This window comes from Pagrus pagrus (genome assembly GCF_965226575.1).
Source record: "Pagrus pagrus genome assembly, chromosome: 6".
Classification (NCBI taxonomy): domain Eukaryota; kingdom Metazoa; phylum Chordata; class Actinopteri; order Spariformes; family Sparidae; genus Pagrus; species Pagrus pagrus.
In genome coordinates, this window is record NC_140190.1 from 8,117,932 (window position 1) to 8,129,579 (window position 11,648).

Below are 11,648 nucleotides of genomic sequence, written 5' to 3' on the forward strand. Positions count from 1 at the left end.
GGTTGAAGAACTAAGGCTTCCTTCACTGCCTCGCCCTCTTTTCTCAGTGGTATTGTGCAGCGTTTGATTACTTAAGACACGACCATGATGAAAGGTCTATATATACCTTCAGACCTCAATATAAGTCATCCCTTTGACACAGATATCCTCAAGGCAGTGATCTAAGACAACTCTCCATTTACATTTTCCGCGGGGTTGATTAAAATAGAGATGTTCTCTCACTGGCTGCTGACTCTGTTTTTCCCACCACAAATTACTTGCTATGTCATTCTTGGTCCTGCAGCATAAATATGTAGAGAGTCAGCGTGCTTAGAAACAGTTTTGTCTTTCCAAACACCCATGTTGATGTACTTTTTTCTTTTACAGTTTATATATTTTGAACAAAGAATTTCAACCAAGTGACGAAGATATGCCCCGATCTTGTGTCTTGTTCCCTTCGTCTCCACACCAAATTTTTGTGTTCTGTTTCTCCATTGTTGATGTTTTCCAACCCAGAGCCCACTCCTCTGAGCTTTCCAGTAGACTAATATTTGTCTTTCCACCTCCTCCCTCTCTCTGAACATCTGGACTGGAGCTTTGCAGGAACACAAACTTCCTTGGCGAGCCTTTCGTATCTTTTGATGATTGCATACATAACCGTCCATAGTTTACCCTGACCGTAAACATTCCCCTCTGGCCACCAACACATGGCCGCTCAGCTGACTAGTGATTTTTTGTCAATTGCAATATTTAGCAGAGGGAGATGAGGCACTCTTGCTGTTGTGGTGTGGCAGTGCGACATGTATTTATAGTGGGAATTTCACTGATTGAAACAGAGTTAAACAATCTGAAGCTTTCTGGTCGTTTAACTAAAACCACTGACAAGGCAATGACAAGTCTGGTATTGTGATGTATTATGGACAGGTTCCATTTATCATGACATGGAGCTGCAGTTTTGAAACTGGAAGATCTGCCCAAAATGTCTGAGAAAAGTCAGTGTGTAAAATACACAGGAGAGGGGGGTAATTCTAGTGGTGAAAGGTTTGATTGCATTCAATCTCAGGTTATCAGGTAGATCAATAAATCCTCCGACTCGCTCAGTGGGTAGTCTGATTCTTAAAGGTTTTCTTTGCAGTTGGAAGCTTCATCCCTTGATTTTTTGATCGATGGTCTGCGGGAGGTTGATGTGTGTGTGGCCCTCAGGTATAATCAGATAGGTGTGAGCAGTCAGGAGGAAATTAATTAATTTATAATTAATGACACACCTGCGCTTTTTATTTTGCAGCATCTTCATTGCTGCTGTACTGCTTACGGGGCTGAGGCAGTGATAAGAGAAATGAAGAGGGAGAACAGAAATAAGCTTGAGCTGGTTGCAAACGTGCTCGTACTGTCAATCTGTATCCGAGTCCATCCGTACCTGTCTGAGGTTCTGTGGTACGGCTGTGCGTTTTCTACATGTCACAAGTCATACAGCCCGGAGTTTGGTCCAATTTTCTCCGTGTGATGGAAGTCATTACAGCTCGGGCTCACTGCTCTGATTGAAGTCTTTTAGTCACAATGGGCCGGTGTGACTCCGTCTGAGGCAGGGTCAGCGGAAGGCGGCTCAGTAATCAGGTGGGATTCAGGAGGGAAGATGTGTTCAATCAGGCACCTTCCAGCTCCGCTCTGCAGGTCATGAGACGGTGAATTTCATGAGCAGCTCCATGTGTGAAGACTGGTGTCAGTCACAGACACACATGCACTGTACTAAAAACCGTACACTCTTATCCCGAATGCGTCGGCTTTACTAGAAAACTGCGTGGAAACCGGTTTCCTTAAACCACTTCAGTTGTTAGACAAGGTGAAACTAAACAGGTTTAGATGTACAAACTCAAAATCATAACTTCACATAAATTATTTCTTTTCAGGAGTCTAAGTTGTACAAAATAGCAAACTTAAGTTAAATAAACATGACATAAAATAAGTAAATAAAACCAATTTTTCCACATTTTCAACTAATTAAGAAAATGTGCTTCAATAATAACCTTCATCCTGGTTAGCGATGTCTTCATTCTTGTACAAAAAAAGACACCAAAAAAAGTTTAAAAAAATAACATGACTTATATTGAAATGTATTAAGGACCCACATCAAGTTTCAGTCATGTTTTCTTTAAACTATGGGAGAGGGAGAGTTTTAACTCTCATTTTACAATGCATGCTGGGAAGTCTGCTAATTTGCTGCAGGTCAGGCCCCTCCCTTCCCTTACATAAACTTAACATACTCAGTTAACATGATCATTATACTGCATAATTCATCTGATTAGTGCAAACAACTAATTTGATTTTGCAAAGGCAGAGGGCTTTCACAAAACATTAAAGAATAATTAACAAGCAAAAGTTTAATTTAAACTAAATCTGGGTTTACAGTGTACAGTCTATTTATTTGAGGTTAATTCATTTGGACTCACAACATGTCATTTCTCCAGCTCAATCAGTCTCTCTCCTGGAATAAACCTGTGGATTTCTCAGAGTTTGAACACTGTGGGAAAAGTGCACAACTCAATAAAATATATAACAAAGGTGTTTTTTTAATGCAGAAATCTTAAATATGTTATCTTTCAAATGTAGTTCTGGTATTTTAGAATACTGCATATTGTAGTTGGTAATTACTAAGTCACATATTAGAAATGTCTTTGAAATTACCCACAAATGACCACAGTAATTACCTCAAAATGTTTTGATAATTATCGCAACATGATTCTGATATCTTCCAATAAGCAGTTAATAAATAGTTGGTAATTTCTTCAATACATTTCCGAGAAACTATCAGCTGGTTTCTGCTTAACTTAAGCTGCAACAGCTCACTTCAGTTAAGGGGCCTGCTGCGGGGAAGTTAGACAAACCAGTAAGAATTTAAAGTGGAATGATCAGCGAAAAGTTAAGGAGATTTCCTGGCAATGTATTAAAAATATTTACTGGCTAGGTATTTATTAAGAATATCATCATCAAATACTTAATTATTATGGTAATTTGGGGATGATTTCAAAGAACCAACTGTTTCTTGTAATTATTGTGAAATTTGGGGACCTGAAAAATGAAGTTTTGCTTTTTCTACTTTTGAGTTGAATTAATTTGCAGATGATAGTTTACATAACTCATTAAATAAAGTTTCTAAAGAAAGATGATCAGCATATTAACAGACTTGCCAGCATGCATCGTCTCTCCAGAGAGCCCTCTTTTTATACCTTGAAGAAAACATTTGTGATAGAAGTTTGTTGCGTGTCTTTAATATTTATTCAGCTTAGTCACAGTTGTTTCTTTTCATAATGACAAAACGCAGGCGAACCATGATGAAGGTTAGTGTTGAATTAAGTGGGAAAAGCCTGATGAGACGTATTTAAACTACACTTAGTTGGCTTGAACAGCGTCCACACAGCTGTATGTTAACTGACTTTTGAAGCAGAGAACTGATCCGGGGATCATTCACGTACTCACATCCTCTGTGACTTTCCAATAATGCAGGGATTTTGGCAAGATATTAAAGAGAGGAGGAAAGACCAAAGATACGCATATTTTCACTGATCAAACAATAAATTGAAGGAAATGCGTTCACCGACAAAAACTCTGACACCGAAACGAGTCTAAAAATGGAATAAACAGCAAAAAAACCCTGCAAAATGAATGTTTTTACACGTTATGTTGTACTTGAGCGTCTGAATGATAAGATTTGGACTTATGTATTTGGAAAAGGAGAAAAATAAGCCAGCTTGAAGCCATCTGTCAAGGATTGTCAACACTGTTTTTTAAAAATACTGGATTATTGAACTTTCACTATTCAACTTAACTGTGAAAGTTTCATATTTTGAGGCAGCATGGAGGGTTTCTAAACTGAACCAGCTTGAACTGTTTAACAGTGAAGACAGCATAAAAAGATGCTTAATAGAAAGAGAGAGAGAGAGAGAGAGAGAGAGAGAGAGGTGGATATTGTGCCCATGAAATGCTGCAGGAAATGGCTGTGTGTTTCTGTAGATGGCACTGTCGCACAGATTTCCTGCAGCACTCTCGCTCTGTGTGTGTGTGTGCCTCTGCATTACCAAGCCCCTGATAACCAAGATAAATCCTTTTAATGGAACAATTCCACATATTCCTGAAATAGCAGCACTCTATCTGCTCATATTCAGCTCACTTTTACATAAACGTACAAATGCAGAATGCTCATGCAGATAAATCACTCAACCTGATTTGATTTCTGTCCTTGCAAACTGAATTGTCCTATTAAGTTAAGAGCTTTGGTACAAATGTAGCAGAAATACAGGAGCGTTTTGTGCACGAGTGTGTATGTTTCAGAGGGTCGATTGATGGAAACTGCAGATTCCTCCTCATCCGCTTCACAGGGCTGTCAGGAAAACAAGCCAGCTCTTTGAGCAAGAATAAACCCAAGTCCTGCATTCATTTGCATTCATGTTTTCCAGTAAATATATTCCTCTGTGTTCGGCAGACAGAGACATCACTGTGAAGAAGCATGAAGTATGCTCACAAGCAAAGAGAGGGGTGCAGGAAAGGGATGAAACATAGAATAAAGGACCAGATTAGGACCAAATTGGCAGCGGAAATAGTAAATTTAGCAGATATGGTATTGATAAGAGAGAGGAGGATTGGATGTGAGGAATGCTGCCAGGAAAGGCTTTGACACGTATTGCTGTGTTGCGAAGGGGAAAGGAGGAAAGACAGGAACGACTTTATGTTGAAAGAAGGAGACGGATGTGACCCGGCGGTTAGTCACGTCCCCTGTGGGGTCCTGGTAGGGGCCGGCGGCGTCTCTCGCTGGCTTCTCCCTCCTCGTTCTCTCTCTGTCAGGCCTCTTGCACTCTTGTCCTCTGCTCTCCTTCAACATCTGGAGTCTGTTTAGCATCATCAACGCCAGAGCCCCTGCCATGACACCTCTCTTAAAAATGCCTAGGATCAGGACTTTTTCGCAGGGCTGAAGGAGTAAACAGTCCGACGAGAGAGGAGGGTGTATTCTTGCACCGTGTACCATCTGAAACTCCCTCTCTTTCCTGTGGTTTCACCCTATAAAAGCCTTCATTTGTCCTCGTTGCATTTATTACAACCTCAAGCTGCTAAACCATGTCTGACTAAATGCCTCGACATTTTAATCAGAAGAAAATCTCTCGCTTTACAGCTCATCCTCGGACGCTTTGAAGATGCTCAATTTACTACAACATCCAAGTGTTTACAGATGCAGCGATACCGAGGCTCAACTCCCGCTTGTTGTCTCTAGTCTTTCCTGACAACACTGTAAATGAGTCATGTTTAATTAGGAGGTTAAACATAAGCCGTAAGCCGCGGCCTATTTGTAGGTATGCATGTGTCCGTGTGAGGGTATGTTCAGTGTTTACGCAGAGCCGTCACAGTCCCACCGTGGCCAAAGGATTAGAGGTTAGCAAACACCTCTGTGAAAGTGGTTGACATCAGGGCCGCGATGACGGATATTCACGCTGGTCAGTCGGCAGACGAGCGCACCATTCATCTTCTGTTGTCAGAGAGACGACCTCTGTGGTCATCCCCGCTCATGGGAAAGACAACGAGGTCTGAGGGAGTCTGTGTTCTGGTCAACAGCTCAAAGCGGAGATGCTCTAAAAACAGAGGCATGGGGGGGCTGGGTGGATGTAGCTTTGGAGAAGTAATTCAAAGTCAGATTTTTAATATCTACAGCATTAATGAGGTAATAATACAAACTCAGAAATGTTAATGTTTCCACAAGTGAATAAACAAGCTGTTCTCAGAGGAAAATAAGGTCCCCAGAACACTGTGTGAAGCTAGAAAGGAGGCAGGGTCCGCCAGATATAAACAAAGTAAAACAGTATGAAATTGTATTGTCCCATTAAGGCCAGTTTGTTTCTTCAGTTCATTCACTCATGAAAACAAAGACAGTTTAAGCATGAACATCAGGCAATGAAGAGCTTTCACTTCTGATTAAAGTTTCTTCCCCTAAAACTGCATCGTGCTCCTTTAAGATTTGGGGGTGCTGACAACCATAAAATGTATTATTGAGCTCATATGAGGCATACGTGTGCCATGTGTGTGCCAAAATGCCTGATGTGTTATGCTTCGAGTTGTGTTTCGTGTCAGCTTATGCAACGAGGAGAATGTGTGCGCAGTCGACTGCTCTTGGGTGTACATTTTGAGCACGAAAAATGTGTATGTGCGTGTGTGTGTGTGTATGGCTGGCTGTGGGGGTCCACATGGGAGAGGGCGGGGGTTCCCGGGCACCGAGCCTTTGACAGTAAAACATTTCAGAGGCTGTCCGTCACAAACCTAATGACTTCAGCAGACGCGGCCTGGATTTTGGCTTTTCCCCACCGCCGACACCAACGGCCATAAAACACTGCATGTTTGGAATGCAGGACACGGAGAAACAGCAACACAGATCACACACACGGCTTTACACCACGAGCCACCATTTTAAAGGTGCAATATGTAAGAATTGGCCACCTGTCTCGTTCATCCTCAAAACAAATCAGGTGCCGCATATCACTTGAATAACTCCAAACTGCTGCTAACTGTAGCTGCTGTTAGCTAGTTAGCTCAGTTAGCCATGCAGCTAGCGGACAAGACCTGGAGCTCAGAGAGCCGGAGAAGTGTCGGTGTTTATACCGCTAGCGCAGGAGCTTTGGAGCGGGATGGGGCTAGCTGGTTAGCATGCTAACTTCAGTAGATATCTCTGCAAAACAATACACATAGATCATAACGTGAGATTTGTCTCAGGGTGCAGAGTGATGATCCAGAGAGTCATGATACTGAATGATTCATAGAGCGGTGTAAGTGACGGCGTTTACAGCAGGTCATACCAACAGACCAGTCCTCCTGACCTTTAACCTCTAACCCGCAGAGGCTAAAGAAAGGGTTAGTTTACCGAATCAGGAGACAGAGAACAACCGAGCGTCAGTGACACCTCATTTAATTGAGGAGTTAGTAGATGAGAGGTGGCAAGAAAAGGCTTAAAGGGCACAATGCAGCTGCAGACTCAGAATTTTATTATTTACAATATTAATGACATAATAATACAATATTTATCTTTTCCATAACTGAATAAACAAGCTGTTCTCAGAGGACAATAAGGTCCCAGGGACACTGTTTGAAGCTAGAAAGGTAAAAAGGACAAAACAACTTGATATCGTGTTGTCCTTTAAGGTTAGTTTGTCTATTCTAGTCCTGAAAACAAAAAGAGTTTGTTTATTTAGTTTGTTTAGGCGTAGAAAAAATTATCAGTCTAGTAAGGAGATAAAGTGAGAACAGGAAGTGACAGGCTCAGCCCCAGCAGAAATCGCTTTATCCGTGGATAATGTTAGCCCCCCGACAACCATGTCAAATTCCCCAGCATGTGTCCATTAAAGTGCCTTATCTCGGCCCACCTCCTTCACACAGGGGAGAGGTGGAGTTAGGTTACTAAGCTGACCTCCCACATGGAAACAGCAGACAGCGGAGGCGGTGCTCACGACTGAAGAAACGTAACTTGTAAATCCCTGGATCTTCACCTACAGATTTTATTGTCTGAGCTCCGAAATGATCCAACTTAAACAATTGACCTTTATAATTTGATTATTTTTACGGATGTCTGAACTCTCCTAAAGGCGTGAAGAAGTCATAAAACGACCGGAGATGAGTATTTTCCACCAGAGCGATGGTTTTAATCTCACCGCAGGCCAAACGGCAGGTCAGGCCGATCGAAGAAATGACACAGATTATCACGAGGGCCTGACAGGTCGTTGTCATTTGTAGCCGGTCCCCATCCACTGTAATAGGTCACCTCCCCCAGGAGCCACCACAGGCACACAGCTTCAACGCTGTCACCGTGGAAACCAGACGGCAGCAGAGGAGGATTAGACAGGATGAGCTGTCACGTCTGAAATGAATACAATGGTAATATGAAAGCGGAGCGTCAGCGGTTGGGGAAAATGGTCGTCGGGGGGGCCAGGTGAGACGACAGACTCATTAGGAGAGAGTGCGAGTTTGTTGTTACAGTTTGACGTGCGTCTTTGAGGGTTTATGATGATTTTCATACAGAAAACATTGTTATTATTTTCTCATGTCTCATGTCTTACACTCAGCTTTAGGAAAACTGTGTCAGTTCCTCGAGGACTCGGTCAGACTCAGCAGAAGTTTAATGTTAGTGGATAATGTACAGAACAAGTTTTTGGAAAAACAGCTTAAAGTTTGTTTAGAGGTTTTGGGGAATACTACTACATATGTGGAAAAAAAGTAGTGTACAGATTTTTTTTGGCCTCCAGAAGAAGCTGGAGGCAATTTATCAGATTACATGCAGCTTCCTCTGGAGCCACAAAAGGCTTAATACTACTTTTTTTCACATATGCAGTAGTACTCCCCAAGACCTGTAGACACACTTTAATGGGATAACTGGTGGAGTTACCCTTTAATTAAAATCGGTTGCATAGCCAGAGTGCCAGATGTAACTGTAACGTAGCTAACTGAAGTAACTGATAAAGCTAACGTGGCTAATATTGAATATTTACGACTAGGATATTTCATAAAAACTTAGGTAGGACTTTTATCACAAACTTGGGAAAGATTATGTACAACTGGTGCAACAGAGACTGAAAATACTTCCATGATCTTTTCACATTTGAATTCATTTGATGTGGTTACAAGCAAAACCTACATCCTTGAAGGGCCTTCAGGGAACAGAAACTTAATGGTAGGCAGGGGGCCAAAAGCAAACAACTGTTGTATTGTATTTTATTGTGAAAATGTAAGATCCAAAGTTTTCATTATTGACTGATTTCCTTTGCAAAGTGTCAATCTGTCCGCCATGCTCAGATTATTTAAACTAATTATTAATTATTTAAAGGGAATTTTTATCACACACAAAAAACAACAATCAAAAACTTCACACACAGCAATTTATATCATATATTTTAGGAGACAGCAACCCTTCGGTAAATCCTCCTTTGTGTTTTGTGTGTTTTTCATTGTTGACATGTGTGTATTTGTATAAAGGCCTATCTAGAGACAGGAGCATAGGCTTTAGATGCTAGTATGCAGACTTGGTTCTATACATTTGTCCCACTTAAAATAAATATTAGTAAGTAAACAGATAAATCAATTGTGCAATAATTGTTGCAGCTGTTTTGTTCAGGGATATGTTCAAATTTTAAATTTTTTTAAATTTTATAAAACAGAAAAGGTGCCAACATGAACAAGGAAAGTGCTCGCTTGTCCCTTCCTTTCAAAGTGAAGAGAGAAAAACAAATCCACAGTACTTATTATGCATAAAACTCATCTGAAACTAATATAAGGCTTCAGCAGAAGAATAACAAGTAAAAATCTTCCAAAGTTGACATTTTTTAGAGAGACATTTCCTCATGTGTTTCCCCAGACTGCCTCTCCCTGCTGAGCTGCAGCGGGTGGATAGTCACAAAGAGGGAGAATTTGTGCTCAAAAGGCTGTCGCTTGGAAGATAACCACATGATTTGACTCATTTGGACGGCTGACGCTTCATAATAGTCTCGCAGGAGTCTATACTTTGTCTCCCATTATTGAAAGTGCATTAGGGGAGGGCCTTTAATTAAAAAGCTCTTTCAATATGGGCACAGACTGCTGTTTTGAGACGGACAATTTTGAACCTATTCTTTCAGCACAAAAAAATCTGACCCAAACAAAAAGATGTTATCTGGAAACAAAAATAAATAAGGTTATGCATAATGTAATTTATGAGTGCTCTTTCACTTTACTGTTTAAACATCAGAGCAGCATTTTAATGGTTATGTATATTTCATACCTCCGTTCATGCTTAACACTGCTTCTAGGACGTTTGCCAGTTGCTCTAAAGCAGCATTAATAGGGGAAAAAGTTTTAACTTGCTTCGCTCTGAAGGCCTTCTTTTTTGTTTTTGCAACTTAAGGCAACAGTAACATCCTCAGTTATATCCTGGACCTAATACCCTTCCTCCCATTTGCCTGGCGGACATGTCGAATGTTTTGTTTCCAGCAGGACTTTGCGAAAAAATGTTTGTTTTGCTTACATAAACCTCACTAATAAAAACGGAGCTTGTGAGAAAGCAATACTGCGCTGACATGCAGATCAGGCTGACAGCGTCACAATGGCTGTTGTTTTAGTGGGACTCGCTGAATGAAGGGCCCCGGAGACATGCGCACCCCCAGGTTAGAAAAGACATCACGTTGTCATTGGACTGGTAAATGAAATGCTATTGGCTCCCTCCAGGAAACAATTTATCGATTCACCGACCACACTCCTCACCGAGTCAACAAAAGCACCGCAGCAATAAGTCTCTTAGCTATAAACAAGTGAGGGGAAATGTCGGGCACAAAACTCTATTACGACAAAAATATAAAATCATCTGAGGCCTTATACATAATTGCAAGTCATTGCAGGCCATTGGTGACAGTTGAGATGCATCATGCTGTTTATCTGAACTGGTGGGGAGTGTGTTCCTGCGTTTCCACGGGACAGAGATAGAGGGCAGTGTTTGTCTTTTCAAGTAGAGATGGGTTTTGCCAGAGAGCACAGGACTGAGATGAGTCCCTCACAGATACACAGGGATGAGAGAGGTGGAAGACAGTAAATTAATAGCATTGGATCAATGTGAGATTCATGATGTGTTAGTATACAGTCATTTAGGAAGAGAAGATTTTAATGTGGCTATAAGATAAACTGTAGACTGTTTCACTAATATTGTATGTGGTTATTTATTTTTTGCTGTGTTTCCGGAAGATGATGCTTGTTTTTTGCAATGTGATGGTGTCTCGTTATACCATGTGGGATGGGCCAGACACAGACAGAAACTCATCTCTTAAAGGGTAACTCCACCAGCTTTACCCATTAAAGTGTGTTTTTCACATATGCAGGAGTACTCCCCAAGACCTGTAAAGACACTATAATGTGTAAATTGGTTGAGTTACCCTTTAAGAGATGAGTTACCCTTTAAACTGACTTGTCCTTCTCTATTTTGTGATCTTCGGTGTGCTTTAAGTTACATGGGTGCTGCTTGAGATTTACCTTTATTATTATATTGAGGTATTCCTTCTAATCTTCATCATTCAGGGTGATCATCAGTCACATCTATCTCTGCAGTCCTCTGACTGGGCGATGGAGGCAGCCCCTATATTTATGGATGTGTTGTTATGCTGCAAATATACCTGAAACATTGTGACCAAATACATATTTGAGCAGTAAGTCAGACAGTGTGAGGTGTGTTCTCCTCGTTGTTTCCAAGTTGCACCTTCCTCTGACACAGCTGTCATCACTTTTTTCTTATGAAACATTAAAAAATTGTTCCCACTTGTGCACCAGCTTCAATATACAAAAAAGCACCACGCAAAGCCTTATTATATCCTGTAACAACTTACAGCCTGTCCTGAATCTCTCCTCTACACTGCACAGTGCTGGTTCGAGTATCCACCCTTTCTCTTATTGTTGTTCGCATCTCTACAGTACTTTGTTGACCCCAAGAATGATAACGTACCGTAATTGGTGCTCCTCTACTTTTGTCTCCTTGAAGAGACGCACTGAGATTGCTTAAGAATAGTCTCGAGTGCATCTGTCTCTCTCTAGGAGTTAAGAGTGGTGTGGTTTTTGTAAGCTGCCTCATTTACCCTGAGAGTGTGCGTCTCCGGCGAGCTCTCTGCTTGTGCTCCAACCCAATCAAGAAC